Genomic DNA, 7,918 nt, shown 5'->3' with positions numbered 1-7,918 from the left:
GTGAGTTTTGCACACAAAAAGAGCATTCATGGTTATTAAGGTGTTATGAATTGAGTTACATTGCATAATCAATTAAAGGAGAATAGAGGAAAGGAATAAATGGACAACAAAGATACATCTGATTAGAAAGGATCAAGTACACATCAGTATAGAGGTGATTTGACAATAGAGTGTTAACCATAGGATCATTACTGAGACATTCTAATAGGTGAATCAGTTAAATCTCTTAACAAAGTAGTCTTAACAGGCTGTTGTAAATCCTTTAATAGGGTGCTTACTTCATTGTAAGTTAAAGTCCTTTTACTAGGCAATCTTTTAGTGGGGTGTTTAAATCCTTTAATAGGGTGAGATCTAACAATCTTTTAAGCCTTTAACAGGGCAGACCTTTCACAAGGTAGATCATGTTTCATGGTCAAACATTGTAACCTTCATCAGATACACTTTATTATTGCAGTAGTAAAGATTTGTGGGTGTCATCCCCCCTAGTTTTACCTTCTCCTTGGAGGGTTTCTAGGTATCCAAATATCTTGTGTCATACATGTGTTGAAAAATTTACTTTTATGCTATGTATGCATATTCTTAATTTGGTATTTCATTTTATATGCTTAGATTGTGAGATGGATGTGGTGAATAGTTTTAGAGGTTGAAAGTTTTAAGTGTTGATTCACCCCTTTCCCTCAATGTTTACTTTCCTATTGTATTTCCAACAACGTATGTATGTGTGTGTGTGTGTGTGTGTGTGTGTGTGTGTACATAGAGAGATCTTGTGGATTGTGGATTATGGATTATAAACAAAAAAGAAAAGAAAACTCGACATTAATCATTCCCCCTTTTTTTGATTGATTATGGAGAGCTGCATGCGAAAGAGGGTGGAAAGATTGAAACAAGGGTGGAGAGCTTTGAACGTTGGTAGAGATTAGTGGAGATCTAGGACTTTGTTGTCATTCCCTTGTGATCTCCATGCCCTTGCTCTGCAATTTTCTTCAAGGGGATAAGAAGTATCCATGTAAATGTTGTTTTCTTTTCCTTTTAAGCATGTATCTCTTGTTCATATATAATAGCTTTGGTCAGATTCAAGGATAAGTGATTATGATGATTGTATGCATATGTGCATGTATGTATGTAAATCAATTCACCATGTGAACTGCTTTACATGCATACACACACACTTGCATAGTACTTGTGCTAAATTAAATTAATCATTCATGTCTTGAATTCACACAAACAACTATCCTTGCATTCAATCAAATTTATCCATATCAAACTAAGTATGCATAAATATGTACTTATAGATTTTATTATCTCTTGGTGATTGAGTAAAGATCTCGTGCATAATATCATCCAAGTAATGATTAGATGCATTTACATTACATCATAATAGGATCGAGTATATGATCCATTTATGTTACTTCATACTTGTTTTATTGAACATTTTGTTTAAAATAATCAATAATACTAGAATTATACATCTACAACTAGTACTCTTATTTATTTTATTTAATCACATACATTTAAGACTATTATTTTTCTTAAAATTAGACTGTATATTTGTTATCACTAAAACACAAATATAGATTGCTGATAGTTATCTTTTTTAATTTCAAGATCTTCATATTTAACGTGAAGAGTTTCTACTATTGGTCAATGGAATAGCCACAATGTGGAGCCACATAGCTCATAGCTTGTTCCACCAAATTATATTTTTATTATATTTTTGTGCTTCAAAAATATTAAAGGTGAATGTTCTTCTGATTTTCCATATATTTAATAATTTGTCGCTTGTTGTTTGAGGTAATTTTCTATTATGAGATAGGGACATCTATCATAAGGATGTGCATGCCAATTTTGATCATCCCGCTTTCAAAGATGATTCCCTTATCAAATTAATGAAACTAGTTGCAACTGACACCCTAATTTTCTACAACTTGCTTGATCAACCATTCACACAGATGAATCATTCCATATCCATAAACAACATCTAATCTTCTGTAAGTCTCTCTCCTCTAAAGAGATAATACATGGAGCCATTATCATCATGAGTAGACTCATTCTCGTTAGACAAATTCAATCAAAACTATTCATACCAAACTAAGTATATAGAAATATTTACTTACAAAATATATTATCTCTTGGTGATTGAGTAAAGATCAAATACAATTTTCCAAGGTGATAAAATTGCATATGTAGATGTATGTATGTATGTATATATGTATCTTTACATATATGTATCTTTGCATCTCATTGTCATGCCCTTGTGATCTCTATATATGTATGTTTGTATGTATGTATATATATGTGTATATATACATACATACACACACATATGTGTATATGCATATATACACATACATATACATAAAGAGAAGCTTCTATAATCACCTACTGGGGGAAATATAAAGAGATAAATGTTTAAAGGGAAAAGAAAAGAACATTTACATAAGTAACTCTTCTCCCCTTGATGAAAATCACAAAGCAAGCATTACTAAATTTGGGCCTGAACACCACAAATTACACTGCCATCACAAATTTTCATCACAATTTGACCCCAAATGTTGTACTATTGTAAAGGGCATAGAGATCACAAGGGCACGACATGACAACTAAATTGTAGAGCAAGGGCACAGAGATCACAAGGGCACGACTATGAAATCTTAGATCTCTATAGATCTCCACCAAGGGCACAACAAAAAAATGCAGAGATCATAAGGCTACAACAACAAAACTTAGTGGTCACAAGGGTACGAAAATGAAATTTCTACCAATGTTCAGAGCTCTCCACCCTCATTTAGAGCTCTCCACCCTCTTTTGCATGTAGCTCTCCATAATTAAAAAAGGGGGGACGATTTATGTTGTGTTTTTTAAATAAAAAAAAATCTAAAATCAACTTCACATTGTGTTGTAACTCTTCCATAGGTATTTGATCCTCGATAACTTTCATTTTAGCATTTGAATTTTCAAGTTTTCAAGTTTCCTCTTCATTATATAGTCTTTTCCACCTTAAAAACCACTTTTGTTACTTCATTAAAAATCAAGACTTGACCAAAGCCAATGATAAAACAAAGCCCATATTCCATAATCCACATTATAAAACAATAAAATTCACTCCACCCATGCTAAATGACTTAGCTCAAGATCCTACACAAAAATAATGTAGACTAGGAAAAATGGGCAAGAAATTTAAAAAAAAACATATCATAGCAGATATTTTTAGAAAGAAACAAGCCATAACCTAGTTAAATTGGTCTAGTTGTTGATTAGTTGGGTTGATTGCAAAATCCCATAGAATTGTCATCAGATTAGGTACAATAAAATGAAAAATTAGTTTTTCCCAGCTAGTAGGATCAAATACAATTTTACAAGATAATAAAATTGCATATGCAGATGTATGTATGTATGTGCATATATATGTATGTATGTATATATGTATGTATGTATATATATATATATATATATATATATATATATATATATAAAGAGAGAGAGAGAGAGAGAGAGAGAGAGAGAGAGAGAGAGAGCTTATGGATTGAGGAGATCAATGGAGATCTAGGATTTTGTTGTCATGCCCTTGTGATCATTGCATTTCGTTGCCATGCCCTTGTGATCTCTGCATCTCATTTCCATGCCCTTGTGATCTCTGTATAGGTAGGTATGTATGTATGTATATACATATGTATATGTATGTATGTATGTATGTATATAAATAAAGAGATCTTGAAACAACAAAAAAACAATAAAACTCACTCAATAGGTAGCATGCCTATGGGTATTATCACAAGCTTTTAAACATAACTATATAAGGAGTGAGTTAGGACGTATATAGGTTAACCTTGCATTAACTATAAACTACAACACAAAGGTTGCACTAGGGTATTATAGTATTGTAATTATAGAAAACTATTTGATTCACCCGAGTAGGTGTATGATGGTGAAGAGTTGTATTAGGTGTGTAAAGCTCACATGTGGTTATAGGAATACAAATACATCAAAACAATTAGAAACCAGAACTACATATTTTTTAGAGTGAGTAGTTCAAGGGCCTTGATCCTATGGATATGGGTATGTAGGTAGCCTAGTAGACATAGTATGCCTCCAGTGTGTAGATGCCTTGGACATGGTTAGTTAGCACTTAACTATTTTAAGACATTTTATTTTAACTCACAAGGCTTATATTTTAAGACATTATATTACCTAGTGTACTTGCCTTTTGAAAATAGAAGACTAAATTTTGTGTTTCAACATTAACTTGACTGGTCTATTTAGACCCATTGATTATTGTCACAAGCTTTTAAACATAACTATATAAGGAGTGAGTTAGGACATATGTAGGTTAACCTTACATTAACTATAAACTAAAACACAAAGGTTGCACCCAGGTATTACAATATTGTAATTATAGAAAACCGCTTGATTTGTCAGAGTGGGTGTATGATGGTGAAGAGTTGTATTATGTGTGTAAAGCTCACCAATTGTTATAGGAATACAACGACATCAAAAAAATTAGAAACCAAAACTACATATTCATTAGAGTGAGTAGTTTAAGGCTCTTGATCCCATGGATATGGGTATGTAGTCAGCTTGGTAGGCAAAGTATGCCTCCAGTGTGTAGATGCCTTGGACATAGTTAGGTAGCACTTAACCATGTATGTAACTATTCTCTACTTAATAGTGTCATCCACATTAGAGGGAGTTGAGCTTGCACCTTCTGCAATACTTCATTTCCATTATTTGCTTCTCCAACTCAAAGGTATATAAATTTATCAATTGTAACTATAATTTTCAAATAGTAGAAACCACAATAGTTTCTTATAATTCTATGGTTCTCTTTGTAAGTTTATAAAATTGAAGTTTAAAAATTAATTGCATTTATGTGCATCTTTTTCAATTTTGATATTTCTCTTTTTCCTGACTCACGGTCCAACTATAATTTTTCAAAACACATACCGACCTGTTGGAGATTGGGCCAAAAAATTGTAAGAATAATTGTGCCAAAAGAGCTAAAAAATATGATTGGTACATAATGATCATCTTTTTGTGCTCTTTTTGTCACAGTTGTTCTTACATTTTATGATTTTTGGTGAGAACAAAATTCTAAACCAATCAAGTAGGTGATTCAAAATTAAATCATAATTGGTTGAGGCATGTTTAAATACCTTATTTCACATGTTATTGAATGTTATGTGCTTATGTGCTACTGTTAATGAATGTTAAAGGATGAACTAATGTTAGATGTTAGCTTTGGACATTATGAGACTATTTTATGGATGCTCATGATTGCTTTTTACTTCATGTGATAATGGATAAATTCTATATATTTTAATGAATGAATGTGAGATCCATCTCTTCTTAGGTACTCTTTCTAGGTTTTTGTACCAGTTCTTAAGCCCAAAATAATAAATCATGATTTGAAATGAAAACTTGGGTGATTACTTTAATGAATGAGCACACCAAGCGAAAGACCTTATGTGGTGAAGGATTATATGATTTTCTACATATTTCACCACATAGCAATGCATTGCAGGTTCACATACATTCTTCAGGAGTGTGAAGGCTCCATGCAAAAACATGTAGAAGAAAAAAAGGTCATGATAACATTTTTGATGACATGTTTGCCAAGAGCATACATAAGTTCCTCAAGGTAACTTCACATTATTAAATTTTAATATTTGCCAACACCACTTCTCTTCCTCCATACCCTACACAAATAAAAAATGTTGCCTCCAACATTGTAACCATATGATAAATGGGAATAAGACACGCCTGAGCAATAACCTAGTTAAATTGGTCTAGTTGCTGATTAGCTAGGTTGAATACAAATTCCTATAGAACTGTCATTAGATTAGGTACAATAAAATAAACAATCTATTGTTCCCAGCTAGCGGGATCAAATACAGTTTTCCAAGGTGATAAAATTGCATATGTAGATGCATCACTTGAATTCCAAGCATAAAGCACGTTCCCCAAATTATAACAAATTGTTGGATATAAAGGCTCCATACGCTGGCCCAACAATGGAAGCCAAGAACATAACCATGCATTTATTGGAATTCTCTCTTGCAAGGATCCCAAGTATCTACTACTACTATTAATTTGGTCTAGTTGTTGATTAGTTGGGTTGATTACAAACTCCCCTAGAACTATTATTAGATTAGGTACAATAAAATAAACAATGAGTTATTCCTAGCTAGCATAATCAAATACAGTTTTCCAAGATGATAAAATTGCATATGCAGATGCATCACTTGAATGCTAGGCATGAAGTACATTCCCCAATTTATAACAAATGGTTGGACATAAAGGCTCCATAAGCTGGCCCAACGATGGAAGCCAAGGATGTAACAATGCATGTAATGGCACGCTCTCACTGTGAGGATCCCAAGTATCTACTGTCACTGTTAATTTGGGCATCACTATATGATCCAAAATGTAATGAAGTACTGAAGCTGGTAATAACTTCTCCCATGTCTCTAGAAAATGTAGCATAGGTTAAGGGTCCCTTGGCTCCTAGGAATTTGTAGCAGTTATTCTCACTGCTAGAAAAATAACTTAAGTTAAGAGTTGACTATAAGGAGTTGAAGAAGCAAGTTCTACTTCTGTGTATGTAAATACCATAATCATGAGACTCATTCCCTTGCAGGAGCCATAACCTAGTTAAATATATGTATATATACAAGCCATAACCTTGTTAAATGTGTCTAGTTGCTGATTACCTATGTTGATTACAAATTCCTATAGAATTTTCATCATATTAGGTACAATAAAATGAACGATCAACATTATTTTTGTGTAGGATCTTGAGCTAAGTCATTTACCATGGGTTGAGTGAGTTTTATTATTTTATTATTTGGATTCTGGAATATGTATGTAGCTAGATCAATTTTGTTGTTGTGATAAGATGTAATAAGCAAGTTAAAAAAGATCTCTCTGTATACATACATACATGTATGTGTATGTATGTATGTATATATCATTTGGAGATCTAGGATTTTTTTGTCGTGTCCTTGTGATTGATGCATTTTTTTGTCATGCCCTTGTGATCTCTACATCTTGTTCATTTTATTGTACCCAATATGATGGTAGTTCTATATGAATTTGTTATCATTCCCTTGTGATCTTTGCATCCCAAGTATGTACTTCTACTATTAATTTGGGCATCACTATATGATCTAGAATGTTATGAAGTATTGAAGCCAGTAGTAAATTCTCCCATGCCTCCAGAAAACTTAGCATAGGTTAAGGGTCCCTTGGCTCCTAGAAATTTGCAGCAACTATGATCACTATTGGAAGAATAACTTCAGTGAAGAGTTGAGTGTAAGGAGTTGAAGAAACAAGTTTTTCTTCTATGTAAATGCCATAATCACGAGGCTCATTCCCTTATAGAAGTCCTAACCCAGTTAAATATACGTATATATCAACCTAGCTAATCAACAACTAGACCCATTTAACTAGGTTATGGCTTGTTTCTTTCTAAAAATATCTACTATGATATGTTTTTGTAAAATTTCTTGCGAACTTTGCCCATTTTTCCTAATCTGCATTATTTTTGTGGAGGATCTTGAGGTAAGTCACTTAGCACCTTAAAAAAGATCTCTCTCTCTATATGCATATATGTATGTATGTACATATGTATAGATCTATGTATATATATATGTAGGTATATATGTATGTATGTATGTATGTATATATGTATTTATATATGTATGTATGTATGTGCCCTTATGATCATTGCATTTTGTTGTCGTGCCCTTGTAATCTCTGCATCTAGTTATCGTGCCCTTGTGATCTCTATATATGCATGTATGTATATACATACATACATACATACATACATACATATGTATGTATGTATGTATGTATGTATGTATGTATGTATCTTGGCACAACAAAAAACCAGTAAAAGTCACTAAACAGTTAGCATGGC

This window comes from Cupressus sempervirens, chromosome 2 (assembly GCF_028749045.1).
Source record: "Cupressus sempervirens isolate cs-2001-9-10 chromosome 2, ASM2874904v1, whole genome shotgun sequence".
NCBI lineage: Eukaryota > Viridiplantae > Streptophyta > Pinopsida > Cupressales > Cupressaceae > Cupressus > Cupressus sempervirens.
Note: the sequence above shows the minus strand (reverse complement) of the source record.